The sequence below is a fragment of the Nicotiana tabacum genome, chromosome 20 (assembly GCF_000715075.1).
Source record: "Nicotiana tabacum cultivar K326 chromosome 20, ASM71507v2, whole genome shotgun sequence".
Lineage (NCBI taxonomy): Eukaryota > Viridiplantae > Streptophyta > Magnoliopsida > Solanales > Solanaceae > Nicotiana > Nicotiana tabacum.
In genome coordinates, this window is record NC_134099.1 from 128,848,706 (window position 1) to 128,859,579 (window position 10,874).

Consider the following 10,874-nt stretch of genomic DNA (forward strand, 5'->3'; position numbering starts at 1 on the left):
ACAAAGGAACACTACAGAGGAGGCTCGTTAATATCAACAATAAAAGAAGCGAGGAAAGGGACTACAAAAAGAAGTAAAAAAAGGAAAAAAGATAAAAAGGACCTGAAAGCAAAAGAATGTGGCTGATTCTTCTGAAAAAGGACTAGGGGGCAACAAAAAAGGGGGAAGGACCGAAAAGAAAACGAGAAAAACGGAAAAGGGGACGGGAAAGAAGAGGCGAAAAGAATTAAAAAACGCGTCTGCTGCTCATTCTTTGAGGGGGATAGAAAACAGAAAGAAAAAAAAACGAAAAAGGACGGCCTTCTTCTTCGTATTACATAGTAGAAAAACCCAGAAATTTCCATAAAATTCACCATGAAGCTCTAGTTGAAAAGGAAAGAAACTTTTCTTTTCCCAGACGAAACAGAGTTTCTATTTTTGTAGTCTGAGTTTCGAAAGATTGTGAGTTAGTTCGAGTTTGTCGCTGTTTGGAGGTTCTTCGGTCGTGGTCTGGTTTTCCGGCGGAAGTTCCGTTTGCTCGGAAGATTCTGTTTTCTTTCACTTCGTCAATAGAGATTCTTTTCCTTTTTTTAAAAAAACTTTTATTCTATGTCCATATTTATGCTCTTGTCAGTGTTTAAATGAATGGTTTTGGTTTCTCACTTATTGTTTTTTTTTATCATGAGGATGCTTTGATTTTGCTGTAATGGTGATTAATTCAAAAATCTTAGGGAAGTTTTACTCATTTTTGATAGGGTGGGCTTTGGGGTTGCTAATCTGGGAATAAACATTGGTTGGGACCTTGTTTAATAACTTTAAATGGACCCTTATCCTCGATTGAGTATGTATTTGAGGAAATAATATTTTTTTAGGCAAATCACTGATTTCTTCCTCTTGATTGAATATGTCTTCATTGAATTACATCTGTTATTTGAGTTTTAGCATGTTAAATAGTTTAGCAAACTCAGAACTTGGTTTAATAAAAGTTAAATGGAAAACTGAAATAAAAGAAAGAAAGAAAGAAAAATTATGTGCATAATGATGCCTGCCACTGCTCAAGACATATAGTCCATTAAGCTGGGTCCGTTTTTATGTTACCACTTGTATTTACATTACTCTGTTAGTTGGATAAACATTGTGAAAAAATAATATTTTCTGCAGATTCTTTAACGTCTTCATGCCCTTTGTAGCCGTTTTGATCAATTAATCTATTTTTTTTATGAAGTTATCTCGTTCATGTATTTTAGGTTGTGATATTTGCTCAAATAAATTGGAACTATTTAATTTAACGTGCTTGGGATAGAATATGACTCTATAGCTTACTTGGAGTTTCTTAATAGTGAAAGATTTTAAAGGTTCATTCTTTTCTTTCTTCTACTATTTTGCTCGAAACATCTTGCTCTATTAGCTTTCATCAAACCTTCTCAATTTGTGTTGCTTGAAGTGTTAATAAGTTTTCATCGCTTTATAGGGTACAATATTTAATGTTCTGTTTACCTTACTCTTATGAATGTAATTGCTTAGTTGTTAAAAGAATGTCATGGGCCATTTTAGATTAGGTTATGTTGTAGATGTATGTTTTAGTCTTATGAATTTGAATTTGTGGGTATTAGTAGGAAAGTGTTGCTTCATGTGTTATTTGAGATGAAACAAAATTGAAATATGATAAAGAGAGATTAATGTGTCTGCTAACAGAGATTTAAAGTAAGATTTGGGTTTGATGAAAAAATGATTTGGGCCGTCGGGACTATATTGAGTTTAGAAGGATTTACGCCAAAATAAATAGAGTCCATGAGTCTAAAACGTTCCTCTCCCATTTTTATCATGAATTTTTCCATAATTAATTTACACAAAATTCTCCACAATAAATAGAGTCCATGAGTCATAATGTTGGTGTTATTAGATCTTTTTTGGGTCTTTAAAGTGGGAGTTTTGTTTTGGTGGTAGAGTGGTTTGTTGGCATTTGCTGATTGTTTCTTTAGTCAACTGCACTTTGACTCTCTTTACATTTCCTTTTTGAGTGATGCCCCAGTTACTTTTCTTTGCAGATTTGGAATTTGCATAATTTTTAGTTTTGATTTACTAAAATATCTCAAAAAAATGCGATCTTTCACTTTGGAGGAAGAATCTGACTTGACGTACATTTAATTTCAGTTTGTTTCATCTGAATTTTTATGTTGGTTTTGGGTCTGTTGTGAATTTGGAGCAAATGCGTCAAGTTTTAGTTTGTGGTAGAAAATTTATTTGACGGGTTTCAAAGTTTATGGTGATTACCTTGCTTTTTAATAAGATTAGAACTTATGTGAACCTTTCTATTAGTCTAAATGCAATAATGCATATCTGCTTTATCCAGTTCCTTGTTGGACAAACTCTTCAACATAGTCTAAAGAGGTTTTAACTCTGAATCACGTTCACTGGGTTGGCTAATGCAACTGTGTTTATCTGAATGCCAAGTTTCACCTGATATCATCTTTTGCCGTCTATCTGACAAAGTAAAGTACTTAATCGGGTTTTTGTTGTGTTGATCAGCATGCATTTCTTTCTTCTGTACTCTTTTTCCCATTTCCCATGTCTCTGAATGCCAAGTTTCACCTTAAAGTTCTTATGGAAGGTGCAATCCTTACTGATGATTAATGACATCATATTTTATCGGCCTTTATACTTAGCTAATATCATTTATTGTTCTTGTACGACTTAAAGCTTGTGTACTCATTGTTCCACCTTGCCGTGTGCAGGTTGTGGGTATAACTGTTTTCTTCCTGTTATCTGTTGCCTTCTATGCGTTTTTTGGCTCCATTTTTAGGAAAAGGCATCTACGGCTACATATCAATTGGTGTTTATTCCTTCTTGGTGAGAGCAATAGGGATGGACGTTCTTGTTATTTTGTTTTGCAAACAGTCTATTCCTCTTTCACTTTCTTGTCACTTTTTGTCATTTTTAACTCTTGCTTTCAGGCTCTGTGTGTTCACACTCTATGTCCTGCTGATCCCGAGATTCTCATTGAAGCTGACAAGTCAACGGCCTATGAGTCACACAATGAAATAGAGTTGCCTGGTTAGTTTTTGGATGCAATATGATCCTCTTATTCAGCTTCCTTTGAAAAAGTTAAATCTTCAGCCGAACTAGAACAACCTCAAGATACATTTGACAATTTTAATTTTGGGTTGTAATTGAAGAACAAGTAGTGTGTCGATTTGGTATGAGTTGAAGATAACTAGTAAACCCTGACCTTGTAGACATTTGAAATACAATTGAACAACATTTTAAGAAAAATCAAATTTTACTATCATGAACTAAAAATAAGTCAAGTTTTACAATAGACAAAAAAGGAAAAAGACTATCAAGTGTTATGTGTGAGACTTTGTTGCTGCATCTCGTTGGGGAGGGAGTGGGTGAAAAATGGAACACTGGTATCATTTTGTAATTTAACCATGATTTATCTTCTGTTGACATCTTAAACTGCTTGTGATAGGTGATTATCTAATGCTGGGGGTCCCAACAAGGGTTTCGTGATGGAGGAACACCTGCAAGGGATGCATCAAGTTGCTGTGGAAATTTTGGAGGGATCCTATGTTGTTGTTTTGTCATTGAAGACTGTCGGAAGGATGATCAATTGCTGCAGCACAGTGGAGATGAAGAAGCTTTGTTCTGCACATTGTGTAATGCTGAGGTATACCACTTCTCATCTGCTTCTCTCTCTCTCTTTGTGTGTGTGTGTCTCTCTCTCTAACCTACCCTGCATCTATAGTATATTTTCTTCTGCAATTACTTCCAAATGTTCAGACTTTCATTTGAATGCGGAGTTGGCATTGCAGTCCTAGTTATATACTAGTTAAGAGCTAGCCCATGCTAAGCATGGGTCCAAACTCATGAAAGAAATTGTTTGAGTAGTTTGAGAGGATCATAAAAATTGGATATAATTGCGATTACGTTTAAAAGTATAAATAAAATGAAAAAATAATAAAATAAAAAATGATAAAAATTACTCCTATACTATCAGATTTATTTTACGATTGCCCTTCGTTAACCTGTTGGCTCCTTAAAACCCACACTGTTAGGTTTAGGGGCAACTTTAAGTCAAAAGAAAACGGTGGGGAATTTAGTGAACCAATAAATTCTAAATAGGTTAAGGGCATATTGGCCCTTTTCCATTTCCAATATATCTTTGCATGGATGTGTATTCTTTTCATGAGATAAAATGCTATTGCAATCACATTCTTTTGGGATTTAATCAATTTCCTTTTGATTTTGTTTCTACACACAAGATCAGCATAGCTATATAATTTGCTCATTTCTTGTTTTCTTTTTTAATTCAATCACCTTTGACGAGTGAGGGCTTTGAACGATCACTACCCATTTATTAAATACCGAACTATAATTGTTTGGATTAAAATCCTCATGACAGGGAATTCGGTACATTTTGGTTCGGTAGAGTTGAAAAAATGCCCTATGGCCATTTCTAAGATTCCCTGGGAATCTAATGTTCATAGGTCGAAGGCATGTGAATATAGGTGTCATATTTGGTATTTAACAACAAATTTGACCATAAATTATTAGATATGAGTATGACACATTCATGTTAAGGTCTCTATGTATAGTTCAATTAATTTGTTTTTGCCTTTTTGTCACAGTAGACTATCTAAATAAGTTATGAGTAAGATATTTGTTGGGACTAGATTCATAGACTTGGTCCGAAGAAAAATGTTTCTAGGCTACAACTAGATAGGCCATGAGAGCAATACTCATTTATGATAGAGATTCTCTCATGAATTTATAGGTGAATTTTAGGAATACTAGTATTAGAATACGCGTGTTGCACGTGTACCTCGCACCAATGAATATAAACTTTATAAAAATTATATATAGTAGATGTTTTCATAAAAAGTATCTGAATTATTAAATAATTTTCTTAAAAGTGAATTTCTGAAAATGATGAATGTCAATCCTATTTATCGAACTCAATAAAGGAAGATCTCTTCTTTATAGAAGTTCTCATATACTTTGTCATTTGAAATTTTATTAGGAAATTTTTTTGGTTCTCACGACATCCTTTGTAGGCAGATATGATCATTATCATGATAAAGAGATTATACATGTTGATAAATGTGTTTACTTCCTTTAGCTCAATAATAATAGATAATATTAGTTAGGCACTTTCCTAGTTTGATTTAATTACATGCAATAGCTATCTCCCAGATAGATTTATCGACACTAGAACTACGGAGCTTTACGATAATATTTTTTGATAAATAGTTTCTAAAAAAGAAACTGTAGCCATTAGCATTTTTAACATCAGCTAGCAACCTAAATAACAAACACGCTTTGGCATAGTCGTTAACACCATATCTTATCATTGAGACACATAATTCCTTGTTAATGTTAGATAAATGATCAGTCCAAAAATAATACGATAAGGCAGCTACTAAATTTTTTAATTTACACATTTCCTCCTTTTGTGATCTTTTAATGTAAAACCTATTATTTTGATCAAACTAATTTAATGTACTTCGTGATTCTTTTTAAAATATAATAATTTCTATCTTATATTGTCTGGATATTTCAATTTTGTTTTTATAAAACTACATGTACTTCACTTGAATATGTTCATATTGATTAACTCATACGTATACTAAGGCGCTTTGAGGTAGAGAAAATTGCAATCGAAATGTTAAATGTCAAATCATTTTAGAGTAATTTCTATAATCTTTCTGTTTCAGTTACCTAGCATGTTATATTTTTAATATTTTTTATGTCTTTTTAAATCTTCTATAAAAGATCAACCAAAAGCTTCCATTCCAATAAAATATATAGACAAATTAACACGATATCAAACTTAGACAAATTCTACAGCTAACCATGCCTTAGATCTTCAAAATTTTAGCAATTCGACAATAAGCATGAGCTCATGAGTTAGATTTTTGTATAATTTGATATTGAAGTTTTAATCTCTTCCTCTTGCCATTATTTGCTCTTGCAGAAAAAAAGAATCACTTTAATAGCCCGTTTGGTCAAGCTGCAAAAATCAGCTTATTTTGAGAAGTGCTATTTTTCAAAAGTGCTTTTCTCAAAAGTACTTTTGGTGAGAAGCAGTTTGTGTTTGGCTAATTAGTTTGAAAAACACTTCTGAGCAGCAATTAGTGTTTGACCAAGCTTTAAAAAACTACTTCTAAGTGTATTTTTCTCAAAAGTGCTTCTCAAAAAAATGCTTTTGGAGAGAAACTACTTTTTTCTGCTTCTCCAAAACTGCTTCTGCTTCTCCTCAAAAACACTTTTTTTCCTTCCAAAAGCTTGGCATCAAATGCAATGCAAGTTCTAGACATCAAATGCAATGCACATAATAATAAACAACCTCACACACACATGGCACATAACTCACTCAGGATTGGGCTCATCAAGATACTCTAGTCAAAGCAGTTAAGCAAAGTTATGATCATACAATTTAAGGTACTTATACAAGAGTCAAAAACTGAGCCTAAGTGTCACAACTAAAGTACTCACTATTCTCAAGGCATAACAAAGTCAATAGATATTGCTTCAATTCCGATAACAACATAAGGGTTCCTACTCCTAAAAAATAAAATTGACTACACCTGGTTCAAACAAAACCCTTGGAAAAGAACCGCAACACAAATAAAAACCAATGGGTAATTACTAGACTACCTACAAAGAAAATCTTTTTGTCCTTTTTCTTTCGACTTAAATCCCTCAAGAAAATTGTATAGGAAATTCATCATCGGAAAAAGTCCATTTTTTCTACCTTTTTTTTTTTTTTTCTTAGGAGCTACTAAAATACTACACAACTACGAAAATAAAAATAGGAAGTTAACATTTTCCTAACACACTACTACTAATCATCTAGAAAAATTCTCCCACCCAATACTTAAAATAGTGCAGTGTCCCCAATGCACAAATAATGCAAAACAATAATGAGGGTGGATAAGAAACTCCCTAAAAGGCCAAAGGCCAAAGCAATAGCGCCTTACGGGGTACTCAGACTTCCCCCACGCATGGTCCTTTGTGTGGGAACCCAATACTTAGTTCTCACCACCTAGCTCGCTTTTGCACTCTTCCAGTGGCTTTGCCTTATATGCTACTAATCCTACAAAATAAAAAAATATTACAAAAATAATATAAAAAATAAAAATAAAAGAAAGCAGTAAAGATGAGTTGCCTCCCAACAAGCGCCTGATTTAACACCGCGGCACGACTTGAACCACTTTTTCCCTCCACCTAAAACTTATGAATTGAGCCCCTAATTTGGCTTCAAGCTTTTCTGTTATGCTCCTTGGATGGCGAGACCTATTTAATTGGGCCAAGCAACCAATATCGCATTTTACACTTCTTGGCCTTTGGATGAGGTATGTAATTCTGTCTCTCTGGCTCGATGAATTCAAGAATGTAGGCACCCCGTTCCTCGTTCATTGGTTCCTTCAAAGGCTCAGATGATTCGATTTCCATGTTATCATCCAAACACAATGTTGAAAAATGTATGGAATGAGGACCAATATGCCCTAACTCTAGAATTGATTTACTCTTTATATCCTCATATTTACATGCACTATATTATTCAACCATAAAATTATCTACTTCCTTACATAGCTCTAGTTTACTTTTCTCAACATGGGCATCATCAATAAAAATATGCTCGAATGATTGGCTCTCCACTTTTAGCTCCTCAATTTGGCGTATAAGCTCCTTTCAAGCTACACACGACTCATTACTATTTTGTTGGGCATTAGACGCGTCAAACTTTGCAATTAATTTAGCTCCCTAGTCGTGAATATCAGTGCCAATTTTCAATCTCTTGTCCCAGTTCAGCTCTTCCTTCTATAAAGTGTCTCATCCCACCAATAATTTCCTCATGTTGAGCCTCATATATTTCTAACTTTTCAGCTTGTTCCACTAGCCATGTTTGGCTCAAAACCTCCACTTTTTCAAAAAAATTCTTTCGTTGGAACTCGCTCTCTTCATTCATGTCACGACCCAAATCAACTGTCGTGATGGAGCCTATCGTGGAACTAGGCCAACCTCTACTTAACAACTCATCACAGTAAGAATAACTTGAAAATAAAGCCGAAAGTAATTACATTAAGGAACCTTTTGAAAAAAATAGAATAAATCCCAAAATACGATATAATCCAACCCAAAACCAGGGTGTCACTAGGTACATGAGCGTCTAAATCAGAATACACTCCACTACAGTGTCTAGAGAAATAAACTTAAAATACAACTAGTGATAAAGAGGGAGAGTTAAGGCCCGCGAACGCCGTGCAGCTACCTTGATAGTCTCTGAACTCTGAAGCCTCAATCAACAACCGCCGCCGTGACCAAAAATGCTTGGATCTACACACGGGGTGCAGGGAGTAACGTGAGTACATCCAACTCAGTAAGTAACAAGTCCAAACTTTAGACTAAAAGGTAGTGACGAACTCAACCGACATAGATAAATAGAAATAACTATGCAAAAACGTAGGCATGCTTTCAAATAAAATAGGCAGCTTGAAACAGTAAAATAAAGCAGATCTGAATAGCGTAAAGAATATAACAAAACTATCTCTACATGCCAATGCACATGCTGTATGTGATGCACCATGCTGTCAGCCTCATGTGCTCACACTCTCAAATTCTCAACCACTTGGTACTGTATATAGCCCATACGGCCCAGGGAAGATCCATCCCGGGACATATACATCACTGACTATAAGTCACCCAGTACCGAGGAAGGCCAATCCATCCCTGTGGAGAAGATCCATCTCCAGATTTCAAGTACTTTGGACGAGATCCATGTCCAAGGAAGATTCATCCCTCGATAATATCAATCGCGCTCACTGGGGGTCTGTTATAGACTCCGGAGGGGCTTCGATAGCCCAAACGCTATCACAAATCAGTATAATCACTGCGACGTGCAGCCCGATCTCATAATTGTCACTCATAATTAGGCTCTCGGCCTCACTCAGTCATCAATCTATCCAGTCTCACTCATGGGCCCACAATATCATGAAAACTAGCCCGAAATAATGATATAATGTATCAATAAATAACAACTGAGACTGAGATATGATATGAAATGCATGAACATGACTGTGTATATAATATTAATGAAATCAGTGAGATGACAACAAGAAACGACCATTAGGGGTCCCACAGTACCGATACAAAGCCTAAATATGATATCTAGCATGATTGACAACCCAATTACTTTATCACATGATGAAAACATGAATATCAACAAGATAGAGTCAGTATACAGTGCCATGGAATCAACCAGGTCACAATTCTCACGGTGCACGCCTGCACGCCCGTCACTTGGCTGTATGTCACCTCAATACAAATCACATAACACATAATTCAGGGTTTCGAACTATTATGCCCCGTAGTACTACGTCGATGTTATGCTCTGCAGTAATATATTACGATTGATGTTACGTCCTACAATATTAAGTTACGTCCTATTGTTTGTGATTGTTGTTTGGGTGAGGAAGAGCGTTAAAGCGCGAAGGGTGATGTCGTGCATTGTTTTTGTGAGGAAAGAGTGTAAAGCACGAATGGTGATGATGTGCCGCACGATGTACCATTTCGTGCCTGTTTTATTGATTTCATGGTGAGGAATGAATGTATAGCACGAAGGGTGATGTCGCGCCGCACGATGTACCATTCTGTGCCTATTTTATTGATTCTTATTGTGAGGACGAAAGTAAAAGCACGAAGGGTGATGTCGTGCACTTGTCCTTGATTTTCCCTGATTCTTGCTGATAATTGAGTTATGTTGTCCTTTACATTTATTTACTGATTTTTTGTTGTTACTTTATTTTATTTCGAGGTTATAGATTCCTTACCCTATTTTCCTTGTGATTGTTGTTTGGGTAAGGAAAAGCGTAAAGCATGAAGGGAGATGCCGTGTATTGTTTTGGTAAGAGAGTGTTAAAGCACGAAGGGTAATGCCGTGTATTGTTTTGGTGAGAGAGAGTAAAAGAACGAAGGGTGATGCCGTGCACTTGTCTTTGATTTCCTAATTTTTATTGATAACTGTGTTACGGTTTCTCTACACTAAATTGTTGGTTTCCTATTGATACTTGTTGTACCCCGCAACATGATTTCCCCTTACTATTTTCAATTGAACTGTGGTGAACCTCATACTTATTTGTTGCTATTCTATTACTATTTGATATTTCCCTGTAGCATGTTTTCCCCCTTCCATACTTGACTGTTTCTTTCTGTACTTCTTTTTCCGCTGTATATAGTTAAATTGCGTAGGTTTATTTGGTAGTCTGGTCCTAGCCTCGTCACTACTTCGCCGAGGTTAGGCTAGACACTTACCATCACATGGGGTCGGTTGTGCTGATACTACATTCTACACTCTTTTATGCAGACCCCAGTGTTGTAGACTTCTGACGGTAGTGGGATTGCTGATTCTTGCTCATCAGGCGACCTGAGGTAGTCCTGCAGGCGTCCGCAGGCCTTGGCGTCTCCTTCTATCTACTTTCCTGTTTCTATATGTATTTCCAGAGACAGTGTTGTATTTAATTCTTTCAGACCTTTATTTGTAGAATTCTTAGACCATTTGTGAAACTATGACACCAGTTCTGGGTAGTCAAGACTCAAACAGTTGTAACAGATTCATGTTTAGCTAGCTTATTGTTTTTTTTCTGCTTATGTTAAATTCCGTTGTTTAAATGTTATTACTTCACAATTATTAATGAATATAAAATGGGTAAAAAGGGTAAATTGTTTACATAATTGGTTTGCCTAGCTAATATTAGTAGGCGTCATCACGACTCCCGAGGGTAGAAAATCCGGGTTGTGACAAGTTGGTATTGGATCTCTAGGTTACATGGGTCACATAGTTCACAGACAAGCTTAGTAGAGTCTGAGGGATCGGTACGGAAACATCTGTA

The 10,874-nt window shown here is 35.6% G+C and overlaps 1 long non-coding RNA gene across 1 annotated transcript; it reads left to right on the plus strand.

Annotated features, from left to right (window-relative positions):
• Window positions 1-253: 253 nt before the first annotated feature.
• LOC107825964 (uncharacterized) lies at window positions 254-10,626 on the plus strand. The gene is made up of 4 exons (XR_001657184.2): window positions 254-2,829; window positions 2,934-3,033; window positions 3,452-3,649; window positions 10,349-10,626. It is a non-coding gene; the product is annotated as an uncharacterized LOC107825964 (long non-coding RNA).
• The last annotated feature ends 248 nt before the right edge of the window (window positions 10,627-10,874 follow it).